Source organism: Desmodus rotundus, chromosome 7 (assembly GCF_022682495.2).
Source record: "Desmodus rotundus isolate HL8 chromosome 7, HLdesRot8A.1, whole genome shotgun sequence".
NCBI lineage: Eukaryota > Metazoa > Chordata > Mammalia > Chiroptera > Phyllostomidae > Desmodus > Desmodus rotundus.
The window spans coordinates 135,929,827-135,952,363 of record NC_071393.1 but is presented as its reverse complement, the minus strand read 5'-3'; the positions used below and the strand labels follow the sequence as shown (position 1 = coordinate 135,952,363).

The following is a 22,537-nucleotide window of genomic DNA, read 5'->3' as shown; positions in this document are numbered from 1 at the left end:
CGCTCTCTACCACACTGGTCTCTGGTCCTCGCTGGTCTCTGCACACACTCCTCTTGCATTCGGGCTGGACGATCTGCGATGCGTGACGTCAGGCACAGGACGCTAGGCGCGGCGTTACTCTCCCTAGGCTGTAAATTGTCCTCTGGACTCCACCCTGTTTCCCTTTGTGGGCTACACACAGCTGGCAACACAAACGGCGCTCTGCTGCCTTCTCGCTGGCAGTTCTGGCCGGAAGTCACTGTCATCTGTACCTTTTCCCTCTGTCTGTGATGCATCTTCTCTTTCACTCGCTGCCTTTTAATACATTTTTCTCTCTCTGCCACGCATTTTTCAGCAGTCGGATTAGGTGGCACCTTGGTAAGGTTTTATTTGCTCGCTCTATTTGAGGTGTTTGAGCTGTGTGGTCTAGAGTTCTCATCAACTCTGGACAGTCGAGCCACTATTTCTTCAAACACTGTTTCCGTTCCCTTCTCTCCTCCCGGAACTCCAGGTACACACTCTCCCACCGCAGTTAAATGTGACCCAAAGAGCACTAGCGTTCTTTTGCTTACTTTTCCTTAGTCCTGACGCTGTAGTCGGGACAGGTGCTACTGCTGTGAGAAGCTCGCTGACCTTGTTTCTGCAGTGCGAATTCGCTGTTGATCTCTCTCATGCACCGCTCATTTCAGGTACTACGCTTTGATCGCTAGAAGTTCTATTTGCCCTTTTTATACCTTTCACTGCACTCACCACGCTCATTTTCCTCTACATTCTTGAATATGTGCAGCTTACTTATAAGAGGCATTTTAATGTTTTGTTGGACAATTCCTCATCTCTGTTATTTTTGGGTCTGTTCCTATTGATTGATATGCCTCCTGGTTTATGTCATATTTTCTTGTTTCCTTGAATGCCTGGTAACTTTTTTTGAAAAGATTTCATTATTTTAGAGAAGGTAAGTAAAGAGAGAGAAAGAGAGGGAGAGAAACATTAATAGGCTGCCTCTCGTATGCCCTCTAATCAAGGACCCAACCTGCAACCCAGGCATGTGCCCTGACCAGGAATCGAACTGGCGGTGTTCTGCTGTGCAAAACGATGCCCAACTAACTGGGCCACGCAGGTCAGGACACATGCCTGGTAATTTTTACTAGGTGTTAGACACTGAAATTGTTTTACATTGCTGAATGCTGATGTTATCGCATCCTTTTAAATACAGCTGGGGCTTCCCTCCGAGTCTGCAGTTAGGACACTTGGACTCAGGGAGGGTCTGCAGCAGCCTTTCATCTAGGGGATAACTGACCCCACCTTCTGGGTTTACCTGCTCGGAACCGTCTCCACACAGATGGAAAACCAAGCCCTAGCAGGATCTAACCGACAGCCCCAGGCGGCAGGAACAGGCTGATCGTCCCCCAGTCCAAGTCTCCGGGGCACAGCCTGCAGGTGTCTGGCGTTCTCTAAGGAGCTACACAGTCACCCTCGAATCCCGGCTGCCTCGCGTCCTCCCCAGACTCCGATCTCTATTTTGCGGGCTCTGCCTGGCTTCTCTCTCCCCACCCTGCAGTGCAGAAACTGGGCTGTCACCGGCAACGTCGCCCTGAGGGCCAGAGCCAACCGGCTGCCGTTTCTGCAGGAGCAAGTCTGCACCCATCCACTCGTGCACTGGCTGTGGAAGCACCTCGGACAGGAGCCGAGCCGCGCCAGGGCAGAAGGTTTCACGGACCAGGCTGGCCTCATCGCAGGGCTCACTGCCTCTGTCTCCCTTACTGGGGACACAGTCCTGACCAGCCTGCTGACCAATGCTGGAAACTGCTGTTTCACACGGTTTGTCTGGATTTCGGCCTTTTGAGATGGGAGCCCGGCTGGGACCATGGTGAGGTGAGTGAGGCACCTGTGTCAGGACAAATTTTAAGGGAGTGTAAAAAACTCAGTGATAGAAATGAAAATTAATGTAGAAAATCCATGAGAAACAAAATATAAAATCTAAATAAAGACAGTATTAGTAACAGTGCCGAGATGAGCTACACTGAAGCTAAGGCAAAAGGAAAAAACTATTAGTACTGATCTTGACTTTATTTAAAATTTGATTATTTCATCACGGAATTTTTTTTTGCATCAAATGTGATTTTTTAAAAGTAGCTCATGCAAAGGGTATTAATTTCTGAACTTCCTGGTCAAGTGCCTGAGTCACATCCCCCTCGTCCTGGTGGAGAGTGAGTCCCGTGCCTGTCACTCTGTGGCAGGGAACAAACAGGACACCTTTCCCGGCGAGCAGGGTGGCATCGATGTGCAGTGACTACTGAACGCCTCCTTTCTCAGAGACACCCCAGAGCCGGAAAAGGCTTCACTGGGAAACCTTAGGTTCTCCTTCTGTTTGCCACTCACAGGTCTCTTCTGCCCATCTGCCCACAGACCCGCTTTGTGGACAGCAAAGCACCTCGAGGAGAGGAGAGCTCTCTCGCCTGACTAAGTGCGCACCCTGAAGACACCGAGACCGTGAGACAACGCTGCATGGTAGTCACACCCAGTGGGTGCCCGGGTACCCCAGGAGGGAACGCTGGAGCAGCCCGCAGCGCCTGCGACCACATTCCTTTCAACCAACCAAGTTCCTTTCCTGATTTTGGGGGACCCCGAACCTTCAGAAATCAGCCAGCTCACTTCCTGCATTTTCCCAGCTGCCCGTTCTCTCTAATACACGTGGCAGGAAAGCCCTGGGCAAGCAAAGGCCTGTCTCCTCTGCGGGGGAGTAAAGGGACTTCCGCGATTTCTGTGTATTCTCGACACTGCGTTTCAGTGTCTAAGCCACGGATGCAGGAAAATGTTTTCAAATGTAAGGACCAAGAAAAGGTTTTTCCTTAATTGAAAGTTGTATGGTATTAAGTTTAGTGGAGAAACAAAGACTATGAAAGGAAGTTATAATTTTCGTGAGAAAGTAGATCTCATGAAACTCAAAGTAATAATTAGACGTCATTTAAAGTGACTAAGCACCCCCCTCTCCTCATGACACAGTGTCCTCTGACCTGACTTGGGCCTGAGCCCCGCCCCCCTTGGCTCAGCAGGTTTCGAACCTGCTCCCTCATCCGACTGTGCTCCCTCATCTGGGGGGCCTGGCAAGCTGCCCGCTGTCCCCTCTCCCATGGAGGTGTCCGCTCCTTCTCTCCGCTCCCTCCACTGTCCTGGCAAACACCTCAGCCTCAGGACTCCGGCTACTTACACGAAATTCACAGCTTCTCACTGACCCTCCGCAGGGATCCTGTGGTTTATCTCACAGTCCCCTCGCCCCCTGCACTCAACAAGGAGCCGGGCACACTCACAGCCACTTGCTCCCTGGGGAGCTCACCCCCTCTAAGGGTCCTCCATAACCCTTCCCTCCCCATGAAAGTGACCCTCCCTGCCCTGTCCACACCCCGGGGACCCGCACTGGAACACGCACAGGCCCGGGCTGGCCATGCTGCCTCCTCTCCACTGCTCCCCCTCGCCCCCCCCCCCGCCCCCCGACCGGGAGCTTCCCGCAGACAGCCCGTGTCCTCCCCAGGTGTGTCTTCCTCAGGTGTGTCCTCCCCAGGTGTGCTCAGTGCTGAGAAAGGGCCCACACCGCAGCAGGCATTCGGCGCACGGCCATCAGTCGTAGTTACTGCCTTATTCTTGCGGTTACTTGTTTATTCCTCGCAATTCCATCAAGTCCGTCCTCCCCACCCCTGCCCCGCCCCCCTCCCCACAGTGCAGGAGAGGCACTGGCAACATAGACACCCAGCGTGACCTGGAGCGCGCAGCCGGGGCTCTGCCTCCTTGGCCCTGGCTCTCGACAGCCACGACCCCACCAGGCAGCCCGCATCAGAGAAGGCAGGCTCCCGACTTACCAGGTCTCGGCAATCAAAGAAGGTCTATGCTCTAAAACCCGATCGGCCGTTTTCACTCTCAATTCGCCTCTGAAACGTTACACGCTGGTTCGAATCTCTCCCGGACCACTGAGGAGCCGAGGTAATGATGTCCAGCAACTTGCCCCAGGCCAGAGTCACCAGGACTGAAACTGGGGTCTCAAGGGCCAGTGCTCCTTCCATGGCAACCTGGCCACAGTGTCCCCGATGGCTCTGGCACACACCTGTGTGTTCAAATCCTGGGTAGCCATCCAAATCCTTACCAATGCAGAACACCTCCCTCAAAGCTCCCAGAACATCAGTGATCCTAGTGGACGCACTTAAAAACCAGGTGCCTTTTCCCACCATCTTCCCTCTCAGCACTGACGCCCAGGGGCAGTTTACACCTCAGGCACTCGCTCACGCGACACTCACATCAGGCGCGCCAGAGCGGGCTCCTTCAGGGGAGCTGGTACGGCCAGGTCTGCCTCCACGGGAGACAGTGAGATCCTGGGGGATTTTCTCACAGCATTTAAACAATAATTTGCTTAGTTCCTAGCTACCTGAACATGCAAAGTGACTAGAATTACATAGCTTACTTGGGAAAATCATTATCTGGATGGATATGAATGAGGGGGAGGAAATGGCTGGTTAGGAGTGAAATGACCCCCCTTGCTGCCAGCAGGAGTCGTGAAAACTCCTGGGGGCGGGAGCCAGTGTGAGGCCGCAATGCAAGGGGCCGGTTTTGCTCCTGGCCCTGGGAGGGTTTCTGTGAAGTCCTACAATCATGGACAAACGCCCACCACCACGACACACTTCTGTCAGTGCTGAAAGCAAGTGTTGGATGCGTGTCTACAGGCAGGTAGAGTCACAGGTACGGTATTTCTAGGATCTCTTTGAATGGAACAGTCTTCACGCTACACGAACCATCTAGAGTAAATCTACTTCCTACTCAGATGCAGCCCCGGCGCGACCGCTGCTCGATCCCGGGAGCATGGGGCTGGGCTGGTCAGGCGTGGATGGGGTGGGGCCTCCCAGGCAGACTCTATTCTGCAGGGATGGCTTGGCCTCGTGTAGCTCTGACTCACTGCGGCTTGCTCCGTGAATTTACAGAGATTTGTTATACAACATCGAGTCTCCTAGTTTCCCCCCCAAAATAATCAGCCTTTTGAATACAGAATATTTTACTGTCAACACGTCTTATATGGATAAAGTGGCGACACTGGCAACATTTTCTCCTGGAAAAACAGGAAAACAAATCTTTATTTGTAGGTCGGAGTGGTGCAGGGCGTTTGGGACGAAGCAAGGCTGTCTGACCCCAGGTCCATCTCTGTTCACGCTCCCTGTACCTGATACATATTTTCAAATGACAGCAACCTTCCCCCAACCAGGCACTGGTCATGAGGAAAATGGAAGAGAATTTCCTATACATCATCAAAAGTAACAGGGCAGGTTTTATGGGTTTCTCCAAACTACCTCACCCCGCAACAATCTCCACACCAGAACTGGAAGGGTCCCAGAAACCGGCTGCCCTCACGGCACATTTGCTCAGCTGCTGACAAAGAACTTGAGGGGGGGGGGGCACGAGAAAGAAGGGCCCACTGAGGACATCCGTCACCTCCTCTTTGTGTTTCCTGCCTCTGGAGGAGGGAGGAAGTAGAAGTGTTTAATAACTGGCAAAAGAAAAAAAAAGCAAGTCAGTGACGGGGGAAAGAGCTCTTACTCGAGGCAGGAGCCACCTGTGGACTCTGGGGCGGTCCCAGGGGGAAGGGGCTGCGCAGATGCGGCCAGCGCCTCCATTGCCTCCGCTCGTTGCCAGGACTCAGGGACCGCAGAGGGGACAAGATCACGGACTGGTGTGTGTGTATGTGCACATGTGTGCTCACGTGTGACAGGAAACCTCCCGAAGGGCAGCACATGCTGAACCCCATTTAAAATCTGAAGAATCAGCAGAAATTAACCATTACTATAATTTTCAGATTTTAAAACCATAAACACAGGTAAATGCAGTAAGAAAAATCAAGTGCCGGACTTCGGCCAAGATGGAGGGTAGTAGGGAGACACGCCTCACCTCCGCGCACAACTGCAGCAAAAATTCCAACTAGACAACAAAACAAACAGCACCCAGATCCGTCAGAGAATCAGACAGTGTGGGAGTCTGACAACCAAGGATCTAAAGAAGCCACCCTCATTCAGACGGGTAGGAGGGGTGGAGTCACAGAGGCACAGAAAGACGCGGGGGGTGGGGGGGGGCAGAAAGGACGGCCCCACACCCACGTGTGGTGGATACAAATCTGGAGGGACACCTCCAGAACAAGGGATCGCAGCCCCAGGCCAGACCACCCAGCCCAGGGTTCCAGCACCAGGAGGATAAGTCCCCACAACTTCTGGCTGTAAAAACCAGTGGGAGGTGAGGTGGCAGAAGAAACTGCAGGATTCTCAAGAGAATCCCCTTAAAGGGCCCGCTGCCGACTTAGGACTCACACAGACCCACCCCCTCTGGCATTCAGCACCGGTGCAACAGCTGGAAGGGCACCAGTGGCACACGGGGAGATGGGAAGAAAGTGAAGTGACTGGCAAGGAAGCCAGGGAGACGGCTTCCTCTCAGGCAACCTCCAGAGACCAAGCCGTGGCTCTGTCCCCTCTCTGAGCCCTCCCGGACAGAGAGCCACAGAGCTGTGACACAGGTCACCCCACCCTGACCATTACCTAAGGCTCCACCCCACACAACTCACAGGTGCGCTCTTCTACAGCAGGCGCACTGGTACGACAGGGAGTCGGAGCAGCTCTACCTAATACACAGGAACAAACACAGGGAGGCTGCCACAGCGAGGAGACCGAGAAACATGGCCCAAATGAAAGAGCAGGTCAAACCTCCAGGAAAAGGGATAAATGAAATGGAGATGAGCAACCTATCAGATGCACTGTTCACAACACTGGTGATCAGGGTGCTCCAGGAACTCACTGGGTGCTGCGATGGCATGAAAAAGACCCGGGCAGAAATGAAGGTTGCATTAAGTGAAGTGCAGAAAAATCTGCAGGGAACCAGCTGTGCAGGGGAGGAAGCCGAGAATCAAATCAACCATCGGGAACATAAGGCAGGAAAAAACATTCAATCAGAACAGCAAGAAGAAAAATGAAATCAAATAAACAATAGAATAAGGAACCTCTGACACATCTCCAAGGTACCAACATCTGAATCACAGGGCTGCCAGAAGGAGAAGAGGAAGAGGAGGAAATTGAAAACTTATTTAAAAAAATAATGGAAGAAAACTTCCCTAATTTGGTGAAGGAAATACACATACAAGTCCAGGAAGCACAGAGTCCCAAACAAGTTGGACCCAAAGAGGCCCACATCAAGACACATCGTAATCAAAATGCCAAAGGTTAAAGGCAAAGAAAGCATCTAGCAGCAAGAGAAAAGCGGAGAGTTACCTCTGACGGAGTTCCCCTAAGACTGTCAGCTGATTTCTCAAAAGGCACCTTGCAGGCAAGAAAAGACTGGCAAGCAGTATGCAAAGTGATGAAAAGCAGGGACCTGCAGCCCAGATGACTCCAGCAAAGCTGTAATGTAGAATGGAAGGGCAGAGAAAGCGCTTCCCAAACAAGAAAAAGCTAAAGGAGTTCATCACCACCACGCCATTATTACACAAAATGTTAAAGGGACTTATTTAACAAAAAGAAGATTAAAACTATGAGCATTAAAATGGCAACAACTATCAACAGCTGAATCTAAAAAACGAAGCAAACAAGCAGAACGGGAGCAGAATCACAGGGAGATCACTTGGAGGGTTATCAGCTTCGAGGGGCAAGGGGAAGAGTTGGGGAAAGGCACAGGCGATAAGCAGCACAGATTGGCAGGTAGAGAATAGACGGGGATGTACGGGAGAGGAGGTGGAGAAGCCAAGGGAATGATGTGCACGACCCATGGCTATGAACTCGGAGGGGGGAACTGCTGGAAGGAAGGTGGGCCTGGGTAGAGGGGAGCAATGGGGGAAAATTGGGACAACTGTAATAGCATAATCAATGAAATATATTTAAAAACAAAACCAAGTGTAATGCATAACAATGAAACTAGACTGCTTTCTGTCACCACACAAAATTAACTCAAAACGGACCGATGACCTAATATTAAAGCATGAAATAAGAAAATACATAGAAGAAAACACAGATACTAAACTTACGGACCTCGGTCTTAGTGAGGACTTTATTAACTTGACCTCAACAGCAAGGGAAGTAAAAGCAAAAATAACTGAATGGAACTATATTAAACTAAAAGCTTCTGTACATCAAAAGAAACCATCAACCAAAGGGCAACAACAGAACAGGGGGAGACACTGCAGATGACACCTCCAATAAGCAGTTAATATCCAAAATGTATAAAGAACTCATACAACTTAACAGCAAATAAACAAACAACCCACTTTAAAAATGGGCAGAGAGCCTGAACAGACACTTCTCCCAAGAAGATGTCCAACAGTCAACAGATGCAGGAAACTTGCTCAACTTCACTGGTCGTGAGGAAAATGCAAATCAGCACCGCATGAGATGCCCCTCACCCCTGTCAGCATGGCTGTCATCCCCAAGACAGGCCGTCCCGGGGTTGGAGAGGCTGTGCAGGAGAAGGGGCCTCCCTCGCCGCTGGTGGGAGCGCGAGCTGGTGCAGCCGCTGTGGGAGACACCACGGGAGCTCCTCAGGACGCGAGGCGAGAGTTACCCTGTGACCCTGCACCCCTCTTCTGAACATCTCCCCCGAAAGTTTGAGAACATATGTTTGGGAAAACACACACGCCCCTGTGTTCACTGCGGCATTGCTCGCGGTGGCCGAGACTGGGGAACAACCCGGCGTCCTCCGACAGAGGCCCAGAAGGAAGAGGTGGTGCACACCACTCACAGCGGACACCGCTCAGCCGGAAAAGATGAAGTGTCTGCGACAGCACGGGTGGACCCTGAGAACACGCTAGCGAAAAAGCCGGACAAAAACCGTCAAGAACCACACGTCACTCATACGCAGGAGATAAAACAGAAATGAACAAAGGGGACAAATGAACACACATTCACAGGCACAGACAACAGTGAGCTGCTGGGGGGATGTGGGGGGGAACAGGGGAGATAAAGGGGGAGGGGCCGAGCACGGGGTGATGGGAGGTGGTCTGACTGTGGGTGGTGGGTGCAGGCATGGTGCTCGGCTGACACGGTACAGGAGTGTACACTGGAAACCGGTGACCTCATTAACCAGTTGCCCAATATATTTAACATTTTTTAAGTCAAGTGTTTAAAAGCGGCTCAGTATTGAACATCAGTTCAATATCTCATTTTATAAGTTAAACAGGAAAAAAATTCCATTACGATTCTAGGGTACTGAACTTTTTGCTGTATTTCAGCTTGACAGTAATTAGTATATACGTAATATACACACATACATATACACTAATATGCATCAAGCAAGATGATACTAACATACATAAAAGTATATATACATAAAATAAATATGTTGGTAAATATTAGTGCTTGAAGATTAATTAAATGGGTTATGGGCCAGAGCTCAGAAAATGTGTTTGGTAAAAAGACACTTTTCTCACACCTCCTTCCAAGCAACAAACTAACCCTCTGCAAGCAATTCACTTCAGGCATAAATTACACTTCAAAGTGATACAGGAGCTGTTTTTCCACAACTCGGAACAGATACCTTGATCCAAATTAATAACCAGGATCTTCAGGGGAGCGGACCTGAACCCAGGAAGTGACTGTGTTCCACACCACTCCTGTCGGTGGTCAGGCCGTCTGTCCAGCACGATCAGACATTTTCGAAACCCCAGACAGAATGAGATGGAGAACGAAGCTGTAGGGGCTGTGTGTTTGAAGTAGAGGTGAGAAGCTAAGACCTGTACCCTGGGCAACAAGCCCCACGGCTGGGGTTGGAGCAGGACCCTTCCAAAGAAGGCAGCCCCAGACCATCGAGAGGGGCAGCAGGCCTCACGCAGGCAGGAGAGCAGACCGACTGCGACCTGGGCTGGGCGGACAGGACTGCACAAGATTCTCTCCGAGGCTTCGACATTCCACAGCCTCTGTCTCCAGTGGCGTCTCCTCGCAGTGCAGCAGCATGGCGTAGGGAAACAGAGCCCGCCTTGCAACGGAGATGCCGGTGGCTGAGCATGGGCTGGGGCCGCGGGGGAGCCTACTCCAGCCTGTGTCTGAGGACCCTGCAGAGCAACCCTGACGGTCACTAAACGCCGTCCTGCAGCACATGCAGGGCTTATCTGCGTGAAACGTCACTGTTAAGTGCACATCGCCGTTTTGACAAACCAGGACACCGACCTCCTTCAGTTGTAGTACTTGCTCTTGTTCCAAGGCGAAGAGCAAGTTTAACGAGATCATGCTGTTGAATTTCGTGTGGGTTCATCACAGGTCTCTCACCCCAGGGCCTGACTCGCTTGCCGAGTCGGTGGCAGCTCCGGTCAGTTTTTCCTCTGGGGTTTCAGCTCATCTGAACGCATAGGAACTGCAAGGCCAAGTGCGAAGGCACTTGTTTGGAGACCTGACTCAGACTCTAGGTCACATGACCCTCCTATCAAGGAGACCAGTGTCCTCGAGACCTGAGGGACTGACAGCAGGGGCGCTCCTCCGCTGGGAGGGTTGGGTGCTTGACACAGCTCTCTCTCAGGAAGGGCGCTCCCATTCTCTCCCCTACGTCTGGCAGCATGCTGGCCCTGCAGGCCGCCAGAGGGGACCTCCAAGGACTGCATTCCCACCTCCTTCCCACCACGCTGCATTTTCCCAGGCTTCCATCTGCCTGCTGAGCAGTGGGTGCCACAGGACCTGCCCCCACCTTCCTCCTCCTCTGTCCTCTCTGCTCACCATCCCCACATCTGTGACGGTCCTGCACATCTGCAGGGATCCAAAGTTACTCGGCCCTTTACTGGGTTCCTGTCACTGCTGAGCCAAGACCCAGCCATGGGAACTGTACTTCCTGCCCTCACGGAGCCTTCAGGATGGAGGGCGCCAACGGGCAGGTGCCGTGGGAATGCCCCGACCACCACCAGCCTGCGCAGGGCCAGGCAGGACCAAAGCCCAGGCAGCGGCCTGGATGTACCCACCTAGGCCAGGGCCAGGCAGAGGACGACCCAGAGTCCCGGGCCTCATTTTACTGGGACACAGCCATGCGCGCCGTCCACCGCAGCAGAGAGGCAGGGCAGGCCCACAAGGCCTGATGTGCTGTCAGATGGCCTTCGGCAGAGAAAGGGTGCTGAGCGCTAGTCCCAGCTGCTAGCAGCCCTGCCCAGGATATCGATCAACTTTCCAAGTGCAGGTGTGGGAATGAAAGAGCACACGCCCACGGGAGGGTGGACAGGACCTGCGGGCGAGCACGGACGCACGGACAGAGGGGAGGAAGGCATGGGTGCACCTGCATGGGCTGTGCTGATGCTCACCTGCACCCCAGCACCCCACCTCGGGGTGGGCCTGGACACGCCTCTCCCTGTGCAGCACAGTCTCTGTCCCTGAAACCCTCCGCCATTGCCCCTGCAGGGAAACACAGTTTAAAGCTCACCTCTTACCAAAGACCCAACAGGAACCCCAGGCATGGAACAGAGGCTTCAGAGGTGCTGCCGCAAAACCACCTCCCCCGTCAGGCCACCCCTGCGCTCTCCCGAATTCTCACACCCCCAGTCTCGGCCTCGGGCTGCTGGGGCCCAGACACGCGGCACCCCACAAAACAACGCACAGTGACCCCGCCTTTCGATCTGACTGGTCTGCTGAGCAAACAGGCTGAGAGCCTCAGCTCACCGTGGGGTGGGGGTGCTCTGGGTGCTCTGGGTGCACACCTGGGAACACACGAAACAGTGCTGAGTTGTGCACTATGACAGGGTGCAGTTCCTGGTATGCAAATTATTTTCAAGAGCTGTTAAAATGTGAAGGCTAATTATCCCAAAAGCACTGATTTCATATGTTTTCTGTCTTTAGCATGTACTAAAACGCCCTAATATTGGTGAATAGAGACCCTAAGGATTCCAGCAACCAGGCTTCACGATAAATTACCCCAAAGGAGTGTAAGAGCCACGCACTGTCCCGCTGACTATTCTGCGGGTTGAATTGTGGAGGGAGGACGGCGCATGGGGCACACCCTGCGCCGGCGTGTGGGATCTTGGCTGGCAAATGAGCAGTGGAGAGCCAGGGACCGCTGAGAACCGTGCGCTCACATGCTGGCGGCCGAGTCCCATGGTCCTCCTCGGGGGCTCACAGGGCTGCTTCACAGCACGGCAGCTGGGTGTCCCCAGAGCAAGTGCCCCCCCCAAAAAAGCCAGGCAAACACTGTACACTCCTTGAGACCTAGCATGGCAGCCATGCAGCATCACTCCTGCCTTGCCAGGGGTGTGGCGGGTCACAAACCTGACCCAGGTCTTCAGGGGAGGGACGGAGACCCCACCTCCCGGCCAAAGTGCTGATGGGAGAGCACATGGGATGGCAGGCGCCGTCAATGAGGCCACTTCAGAAAATACAGTCTCTTACCCTGAGCTCTACAGCAAAACCTCAATCTTCTTGGAGGCTGGCCAATTAAAATTCTGTTAACTGGCCTCTAGCTAAAAATCAGTTTGTATTTCAAGCCTTATAAGCTGAATCTCTTATTCCTTGTAGTAAGTTGTAACTTGTAAGCTGTACCTATAGGACTTCGTTGTTCTGTCTTAGAAAATACAGTATTGCAGCCCTGGCTGGTATGGCTCAATGGATTGAGCACCAGCCTGTGAACCAAAGGGTCGCCGGTTCAATTCCCAGTCAGGACACATGCTGGCCAGGTTCCCAGTAGAGGGTGCATGAGAAGCAACCACACACTGATGTTTCCCTTCCTCTCTTTCTCCCTCCTGTCCCCTCTCTAAAAATAAATAAACAAAGTCTTTTTTTAAAAATTAAGAAAACACAGTATCGTGACCTTGGTTTAACAGGTTATGATTCAGACTCACACACACATCCCCACTCCTTGCCCTGTGACCACTGGACACTTAGCTTCTCTACAGACATCAGACAGTCCCTGGATGGGGTGGCTCTGTGGGTTGAGCGTCATCCCATACGCCAAAAGGTCGCTGGTTCGATTCCCAGGCAGGGCACATACCTGGGCTGCCAGTCAGGTCCCCAGTCAGGGTGCGTACAAGAGGCAACTGATCAATGTGTGCCTCTCCCTCTCTGTCGCCCTCCCTTTCCCTCTCTCCACAGATAAATTAATGAAATGTTTTTTAAAAGCCCACCATGGACAGGCAGAATTTATCTGGACGCTGAGGCCGGGGCTCACCACCACTCGGCTTGAGGCCTCCTGCACCCTGAGCAGAGAAGCCCAGTAACTGGCAGGAAGCAGAACCGCTGGCAGAGCGCAAACGTCCTCTGTGAGGAAAGCGTCCCTGCAAGCGAGCAGAGCCTGGGGGCGGCTTCCGGCCCACGTCTGGTTCTGACCTGCTGTGGGACCTCGCCCAGGGGCCTCACCCCTCGGGCCTCAGTGTCCCCGTCCTCCAAATAAAGGGACCGGATTAAATGGAGACTCTGAACTGAGGCCTGTAGGTGAGTCACCGCAACACGCCCACTGGCGGGAGCCTGAGAGTTCCAGCCATCTTCAAGCCTGAACTTCAAACTCCGGGATCTGTGCGCTCACTGAGGGGAGGAGGAGCTCCGCAGAAGTGCAGCTCGTCCTGCTGGAGCCTGGCGGGTTCTCTGAGGAGCCACTGCCCCGCCATGCCAGGGGAAGAGGGGGAGGCCACGTGGCCGGGCTGCCTGGAGGCCTTTCCCAAACACTAACAGCAGACGCATCGGTCCCCTGTGGTCACGACGTTGGTGCAGATACGCAAGGGGGACTGGCTTTCAAAGACATACCACGCATATCTCCAACACACAGCACACAGCCCTGCGGCGACGGGGCCATTGGCCTCGGTCACGCTCGCCAGCGGGCATCGGGACGTGGCTCTTTCTGACGTGGGCCTCCCTGTCTTCCTGCCAGCTACCGGGGAGGAGGGACAGCAGGGCCGCTGCCCAGGAGCCGGGCTCTCAGAGAGCCCTGCAGTGTGCTGCCAGAGAGAGGCTGATCACACAGAGAGAAAGCCCTGCCAGAGCCACACGCCAGCGATCAGCACTGGGCTGCTGCACGCACATGGGCTGGACCGCCGGCCCAAGGCTGCAAAAACCATCCCCCCCGCAGTCCGCCGCAGGACGGAGACCCAGGCGAGTGCAGGCAAGAGTGAGCTGAGCAGACAACTCGGGTAAAGGGAGAGAGAGCGTGCTGCACACAGCAGCTGGCTGTATTTACACTAATTGCCACTGCGGCCGCTCCACTGGAGCCTCTCACTTAAAACACCAGCAGGTTCAGATCCCATTCATGAGCTTCCCAGAACGGATGCAGTCGCCATGGCAACCCTGGCACCCTATTTCTTGGCCTTGGACATATAAATGACCACTCACAATGCATTTGGTGCGGTTTGGGGCCACCGATTCATCACAGAACAAATCTGAGCTCTGACTCTCAGCCTCGCTTCAGAGTGAACCCAGAGGCGCAGCTGCAGGCAGTGCCCGGACCCCCCCACAAGCACAGAGCCCGCCCCCCCGACAGTGCTCATCTGCAGGCCAGCAACTGAGGGAATCAGACCCCATCGCCCACCGCACACGGCTGAGATTTTTTGAGACGGAGCAATGGAAGTGTCACACTGTTTCAGGTAAAACAGCAAATAAGTGACATCGTTTCTCCATCTCTGGAGGGTAGCAAGTCAAAGAAAAAGCAAATCTCTCTAAAGAACATCTTCAATAATCATTTGGACGGCACGTGCCAACGATGAACAAAATGACCATTCCAATTTCCAAACTGTCCTTAGTAAGAAACCGAAGTTTCATTTCTTAGGTGCAGAAGAGATCTCCTGGATCCTAATCCTTCACCTTTATTACTAGGGATAAACATTTGAAATACATGCTGTGCATACACTGACAGCGTGACTTTCAAACCCCTTACCTTCTCATAAGCCACGTGAGCAGGAAAGAGAGAGAACAGGGTCTCCGAGCACAGGCATCCCTAGCTCCCCGTTCCCGGGCAGCCACTGCACCGGCCACTCGCGGGGGCTGCACGCTGCGGCAGCCCCACCGTGGCGGCCACAGCCTCCCCAAATGCCGTCCCCTCTCACCACGCGGTGGCCGCGGCCAGGGGGCACTGCCTGCATCCTCTCCAGCTTCAGCCTGCAGGCCCCGGCGGGTGGCTGTGAAGGGCACGGCCGACCTGCCCCCGGCCGCTTCCACGCTCACGGAGACTTGGGTGAGGGCTGCATTGCAGTCTTTCTGAGAGCTACCAACCTCCCAGCAAGAGCGAGGGAGGCACTCCGCACACAGGAAGCTGCCTTTGAATCACAAAGATTTTGTGCGGTCCTCTTAAAACACCGTGGCAACCCCCTGGGGGCGGTGCGTTTCTAGATTCCCAGCCTGTTTCCTAGAGGCCACAAGTCTGTGGTTTTCACTGGAGGACGGCCGTGCCCTGTGCTGTGGGGTGAGCCCGTGGGGCTGGAGGGAGTGTTCGTGGAGACGCGCAGCCTCGGTCCCCGGCGCCTGGGGCAGTCCTTCCACCTGCTGCCCAGCCCCACATCCACGCTCCCTGAGGAGCGGCAGGGGTGGCAGGGACTCTCCTTGCAGAGCAGGGAGCACTTCCACTTCCTCTGTGGGCCGCGGCCACCTGCACGCCGCTACCTTCACGGCACAGCAACACCGCGATCTGTCAGAGCGCGCGAAACTCAAACCAATGACCAAGCCAGAAAAACCACCCAAACCAAAATCAGAAAAAGGGACTTGAACGAGCAGCACACTCATGGAGCGACCGCCGATTTCCATTCGATTGTTCACTGCACTCAGGGAGCAGGAGCCACGTGCCGCAGGAGGCAGGTCTCAGCATCCTGAGGGACATGCTCCCAGGGGAGAGCAGTGGGGACCAAGTCACTCCTCGAGTGAGGACGGCCAGTATAGCCACGGGTGGGGGGCGTGAGGAGGACCAGCATATGGGTGGGGGGTGAAGAACGGGAGCTCTGGGTTCCAAGGAAGCCTCCAGAAGGACACTGACCAGGAGCTGAAGCACAGAGCTCTGCTGGGCAAAGGGAGGTGAGAGGAGCCCCTCCAGGTACACGCGGCTCTGCTGAGCCCGGCGGGCCCTGCCACCTCTGCGACAGACGGGCGCACGAGTACCTGGTGCCTGAGGCGCAGGGGCCTCGCGTGCTTGGGAGCGGCAGACTCCGGGCCTAGCAGGGCACCACCACCACACACCGCTCAAAGGTAACAGCCGTCCTCCAGCAGCTCTGGTGACCCCTCCCGGTAGGGGCTGTCCGGCCGTGTCCTGTCTGACCCTGAGCAGGTGCTGGGAGAGGGCGGGTGAGCACAATGGTCACCCCAGGTCTCGTACCACCACATGACCCGTGGAACCCCCGCAAACCCTCCTCGGCCGAACCCCTCACGGCGCTAGCTCCCCCTTCTCCCCCACCCCCTTCCCACCCCCATGGGGAAGCCCTTCCTCTGGCCTGTCACCCCCAGCAGTCCCCACACCACAGGCAGTGGCCTTGCTGGATCTGACCCCACTGGAGCCCCGCCTGCAGAGGCAGCACCTTTGTCCCTGCAGTGGTGGTGCGCCCCCTCTGAAGCAGGTCCTTGTGGAGGGTCCCCCACAGGTTGGCCACCATGGCTCCACCTGCTGCTCTCAGGCAGCTGAGGACACCAAGGCCCAGGGAGACCAAGGGCCAGCCCAGGCGAGAGAGCCAGGGGCTAACCCAGGCTCTGAGCCACAGGCCCCCCGAGGCCCCCAACCCAAGTTCACCGACATCCACAGGAAAGGATGAGGCTTCCCTGAGGCCTGACTGGGGGGGGGTTCAGATTCGAGGCTATGCTGCAGCTTCCCAACTCTGACCTCTCCCGAAGATGAGATGTGAGAGCATTTCGGAGCACAGGCAGATTCCTGGCTGACTGGACCGCCTCACAGCACGGGGTGGGCGATCAGAAGCAGGTGGAGGGGCAGCTCGAGGAAGTTTCTCTGCCGTCACTGAGCTTTGTACTCGGTGCAGCAGCCTCAGAGGGACTCGCATCAAACACCTCTGGGCACATGGAGGCCTGGGCACCCCGGCAACTCTGCCTTTCAACCAGAGATCAAGGCTGGTCCTCTGAGGCAGCCTCAGCCTGCCAGCCCCAGCCAGTCCAACTCGGTAATATACTCTCCCCAACTCACGGGTCCGAGGCCCTGAGCCTGGGGAGCCAGAACCCTGTGCTCCAGCCCAACTGGGCTCTCACAGGAGGTCAAAGGAGCCAGCAGGGGCTCCTACCAATCCACACTCTTGCCTCCTGGCAGAGACAGCACCTAGAGGGGTGAGGTCAGCATTGGCAGGGTGGGGGTGGGAGGCTGAGACCTGTCCCAGCAGCGAGAACTACATTGGAGGGAGTGCGCACTGGTGGAGAGAAACCAGTAGGGGGTCGGGGGTGTCTAGGGCCAGTGGGGTGATGAGGAGGAGCCTGCTAGAAGACCATTCAAACTGCTTCCGGGTCAACCATCTGAAAGCCAAGGGCAGTGAGCAGGCTCAGTGCTTTCCTGTCGTCACCACGGTAGAGACCAGGGAGGGGGACTGCCAAGCGCACTGCAGAGGGGCGGCCTGGTCTCCCCACCCCCTGCCTGCCCTGGGCCCACAGGGGTGGGGTGCAGAGCAGACAGGGCATCTGCCTCCCTCCAGCACTGACCCTCCCAGCCAGGCGCTCACCCTTCGGAACCTGGATTTGTCTACAGCAGGGAAAGGGGAGGCCCATCCTGAGGGGTGTCCAGCCCACGGCCTGCAGGCCGCACACGGCCCGGGATGGCTCTGAATGCAGCTGAACGCAAAATCATAAATTTACGTAAAATGTTAGAGGTTTTTTTGTGATTAAGTGTTGCAAAGTATTTAATGTGTGGCCCAAGACAACTCTTCTTCCAGTGTGGCCCAGGGACGCCAAAAGGTTGGACACCCCAGGAAACGATTTTTAACTAATGTGATGCGAGTGAAGGGTTCCCAAAAGTGTAAGCGCAAGATGTGAGGCACAACTGTTAGCAAACACAGCCAGTCTCTGCGCCGCCGCCGCGCTCGGTGCTCTCTCCCAGCGTCCCTCGGGGCGAGTGCACGAGGAGGGCCTCCAGCCTCTCACCATTCATCGGAATGACCACAGCGGAGTCCGCTCCTTAACCAAATAGCCACAACGAAATTCGTAATCTAACTCCGGCAAGCAGCTAACAGTGTTACTGCACATTTACATGAATTGGATACAAATCACGGAAGGGCTCATTTGGACACTTAACAAAATGCTCAAGGTTATCACTACGATCTAACATGTTTACTACTTCAAAACCAGGCAACCCAGTCACCACCACTGCCAGGAGAAAGAGCCAGGAGTGGGTGGTAAACTGTCCCATGGGAAGTGCAGACAGCTTGGCAGCCACGCCCCTGCTGCTGGACCTGAAGGACAAAGGGTGCTGCCGAGGAGGAGGAGGGGGCGGGGGGAAGCACGTAAGTAGAGTACGAGCTACAGACAAGATGCCGCTGGCTGAGACACAGAGCAGACGCGGTGTCTGCCGGCAACTAGCAGGGTCCCGTCTGACACGACCCTGCGGTGGCCGTCAGGTGCCATCCAGTCTCAGGAAAGACAGACACGACTGTGTAGGGACAGGCAGCTCAGGGCCTTCGAGCACAAAACAGGAGCCACCAAGTCCCCAGCCACGGTCCAAGAAGCCCCAGAGACAAGGAGCAGAGCCTCTTTACAAACATAAATCAGAACCTAAACAGTAGCTCAAGGAAGCATCAAGAGCGGATGCAAACTCCCAGGTACGCACCCGAGGTAAATGAAAACGGGCACACGGCCGATCCAAGCAGCACCACTCACGACGGCCCGAAGGGGCAGACACCCGCCTGCCGCCGATGGGCGAGGGATGCCCCGCAGGAGCTGCATCTGTGAGCAGGAGCACCGCCTTCCAGGGCGCGGACGGACCCTGCAAACAGGAGGCTGAGCGAGAGCAGCCAGTCCCACAGACACGCGCTGCACAATGCCATTTCCACGAAGTGCCCACGACGGGCGGCGGCACAGCCCTGGCGATATGCGGAAACCCCAGGCCGGGCGCAGAAAGCTGATGAGCAGCCGCTGTGAGACCACCGCAGCGAAGGTGTCTTCAAAAAGCCGACACAATCCAGCCAAAGGCGGAACAGGCAAAGTAGCATCACTTTATGAGACATAGCTCACCACCTCAAAGAAACAAAAAAGAAAAATTTTGCCCCTCAAAATGTACTATTTTGAGGGTACCCCTTCCAAATAATTTTAAATAAGCTTCTTGCTATTCAAAACAACTCATAAGTATTTTTTAAAGACCTTATTTATTTTTAGAGAAAGAGAGGGAGGTGGGGAGGGAGGGAGAAAGAGAGGGAGGGAACATCGATGTGAGAGAGAAACATCAGTCTGTTGCCTCTCGTGCGCCCTGACCGGCCGAACCCGCCACCCAGGCACACGCCCTGACCGGGAACCAAACCAGCGACCCTTCACTGGGTGGAATGACGCCCACCCCACTGAGTCACACCAGTCAGGGCCTCATAACTGGTTTTGGTAACTTTTTCCCATCAGTATCTCAGAGCTCAACAATTTTTCAAGAAAAAAATGGATTTTCCCTTTAATGTAGAATATCAATTGCAAATAGATACACGTGTAGTACTTCTAACCGTGAAAGAGTACCCCTAGGAAAACTGTCGACCCCACCATCACCGCCACCGCGTGCCCATTGCTCAGCTCCACCACACTCGGGCAGAGGCACCTGCGCCGTGACCACGCAGGAAGATCCGTAGGACCTGAAGGCAACGAAGCCAAAGAAAACACATTCTTTAACTGAACAGACCACTCACAAAAACAAAAATCAGCCTCAGCACAAAATAAACAACTGACTGACTCAGAGGAAGGCAACGGCCCCTGACCCCGTGGGCAGAGCTGCCAGCGGCTTCTGTGGGCCCGTCCACCCTGGCACCGCCGCCAGCAGAAAGCCATGTGGCCGCCTGAGCACCGTCAGGTAACCAGCCAAAGCGTCATTACAGAAACGTGTTGCTATTTTCCGCAGGAAGAGAATCGTGTCTACTCATCACTCACAATGAGTCAGCCGGTGTATAAGATATTTTACATAATGGGAAATTTATTGTGACCCAAAAGTTCAGCGTGTTCTCATTAAGTTACCAGAAATCACAGATGTGAAGATACTTCTGTTAACTTGGCCGAAATCAAGAAGAGAAACTACTTCAGATACGCGCGCGCTTTCAGTTAGGCAGGTCTAGTTCTTCCTGTGCTGCTGGATTTCCAGTCGCTGCGGGTGCTGGCTTCTGGAGGTGGAACACGGAGTCCGGAAAATCTGCGCCGACAGCGCTGGCTGCCCGTGTGGCTACACGGTGCCAACGCCGGGCCGGGCGGCCTCGGCTGCCGCGCACACCCCTGCGGTGAAGTGGTTTTTCCAGAGCGATGAGGCCGTCTGAACGCAGCCTCCCGCTGGGCCTCGCTGGGAACTGGACACTCTGTGGAAAATCTCCCAGGGCTGCACCCACTTACCGTTTCCCCACGCCACACCTAGTGTCTCTTGTAACCCCAGTGAGAGAACGCACGTGACACGTTTCGAGACCTGTTCAAAAGCCTGCAACAGGCCCTCCCACATGCCCAGGGCCGCGCTGGGAGGCTGACACGCTTGCTCGCGCAACACAGGGGCAGACGCGGGAAGTGCAGACACAGGCTCTAAGAAAGAAAACCTTTCCGATTCCATAAACGTAACATGTGTGCAGCCAAGATAACGCCACCAGATACTTTTTACAGTACGGGTGGTCCCCCCAAAAGAGTAATTATAAAACTACAAGGAGTCACCTCAAAACTCAGGGTGATGCCCCCATCCTGCTACCGTTGCCCACCAGGTGTATCTTGAATGGAAGTTTTTACAGCACATGCTCTAGTCTTAAGTATTTTAAAACGTATCACCAAAGACCTTCTGAGACTTTTTCAGAACTGTAATCCCTCTTGTGACGCTGGAAAGGCTGGATGCGTGTTTCTGAGTGCCGTGGCTCATTAACCCTCAGGTCAAGTTCCTCGGACAAAAATAATTCTAAATTGAAAGAACGATCTTTAACGTGCGTGTGCAGATGTGAGTTAACACCTGCTGCGTCATTCACAACAGCCCACAGAGAGACTGTGGAGACAACACCGAGTGACACCACCTTCGGGGACTGACTATTCCGCCCCGTGTCCTCTGCAAAGGCTTGGGACACGCGGAGTTAGACAGGTCTGCATGCTGGCCCTTCCCTTTCTAGTAACGACGGGCGGGCTTCCCTGCAGCCTGGCAATTCAACACTTTTCTCCAAATGTTAAGCCCCATTTCAGAAAGCAGGCAATCTTATTTAAAGATATCTAACTACATCAAAAATGCATCTTAAAAATATTAAAATACAATTATACTCATATTTTAAAAGTCAGGAAATGTACGTTAAATTCTTCTCACGTGGAAACTCCTGCCCACCTCCAGCAGTGAGACAGTGGGCAGGTAGGTCTGGCACTGAGGACCAGACCCACCAGCGGAGGGCAGAGAGGGGTCAGAAGGGGGGCACCCTGCCCTTAACCTGCGCCAGACCCACAGGAAGTGGATGCAGGGTGGTCCAGGGCGACCACCCCCTACACTCCCCAGGGCAGAGGGCAACCTCAGGCGCCAGGCCCTGGGCAGCAGGACAGCCGTACCTGCAGGGCGCCCCCCGGTGCAAGCTCATCACACACCAGGCCGGCCACGCTTTTCCTTCCAGCAGGCGGCATGAGGCTGGACAGACAGATGTCCACTGAACAGGTCCACAGCCCCTCGTCTGCGGCTCTGAAACCCCCAAAGCCCTGAAACAGCGTGTGCAGCCCACTAGACAGCAGGCCCTGACGCCGGCGCGGCTACCACGGTCCGTGCCACTTGGTGCCGCTGGGAGAACCTCAGTGTCCAGCACGAGGCGCTGCCCGGGGCGTTCCGCAACGTGTGGCAGAGTTGTCAACCCCGTTCTCAGGCCTCAGACACCCCGAACCCTGCTGCCTGCCCCCCACTGAGATGTGCACAGCAGCACTGATGACAACAGGGCAGGCGCTGGCCGGAGTGACCACCGGCCCCTCACTGGCCAGGAGACAACACAACCTGGACGGAAAGTCCAGACTGACACGTCTGTTTGTTGTGCAAACTTTCCTGTGCCGGGCACCAGTGTGCCCAGCCCTCACCCACGCCAGGCACGCCAGGCTGGAGACAGGACCACGTCGCCACCTCCATGACCCCTCCGCACGGAGTGGGCACAGGGGGCAGTAAACGAGCGGCGGCCTGGCGACACAGGCAGCCACCCGAGGAGTGGGCAGAGGCGGGGGCTCTGGGAACCAGCATAGGCGAGGGGAGGAGCAGGGCCGGTGCCAAGCAGCCCCCATCCCCCGAGGCGGTGGAGAACGGGGAAGCAGTAAGCCCTGGTCCCGAAATTAAACTGCCAGTTGCAAATCCAGCTCCTCGCAGGCCTCGGCCATCACACCTGGCGTCAGGAGGGCCCAGACCTCTGACCTCCCACATGCCCCCATTCTGGGAGGTGTCGTGGGGCTGAGAATCTGACTTTTCAGTGCTTCCCACGAGGAAGGCTGGAGAACCTGCACTGGGGGAGGGGACTCACTCACACCAAGACCGGAGA

General features: G+C 55.0%; 1 protein-coding gene across 4 annotated transcripts in view; it reads right to left on the bottom strand.

Annotated features, from left to right (window-relative positions):
* TRAF3 (TNF receptor associated factor 3) overlaps positions 1–22,537 on the bottom strand; it is a 98,364-nt gene that overhangs the window by 45,989 nt on the left and 29,838 nt on the right. The window contains exon 1 of one of the 4 annotated variants that reach the window (XM_024568122.4): positions 11,261–11,540. The exons of the other annotated variants lie outside the window; for them this stretch is intronic. The gene's annotated coding sequence lies outside the window, so the exon portion shown is untranslated. Of the gene's footprint in view, positions 1–11,260; positions 11,541–22,537 lie in introns of those variants that run through there. 4 annotated transcript variants of the gene reach the window in all.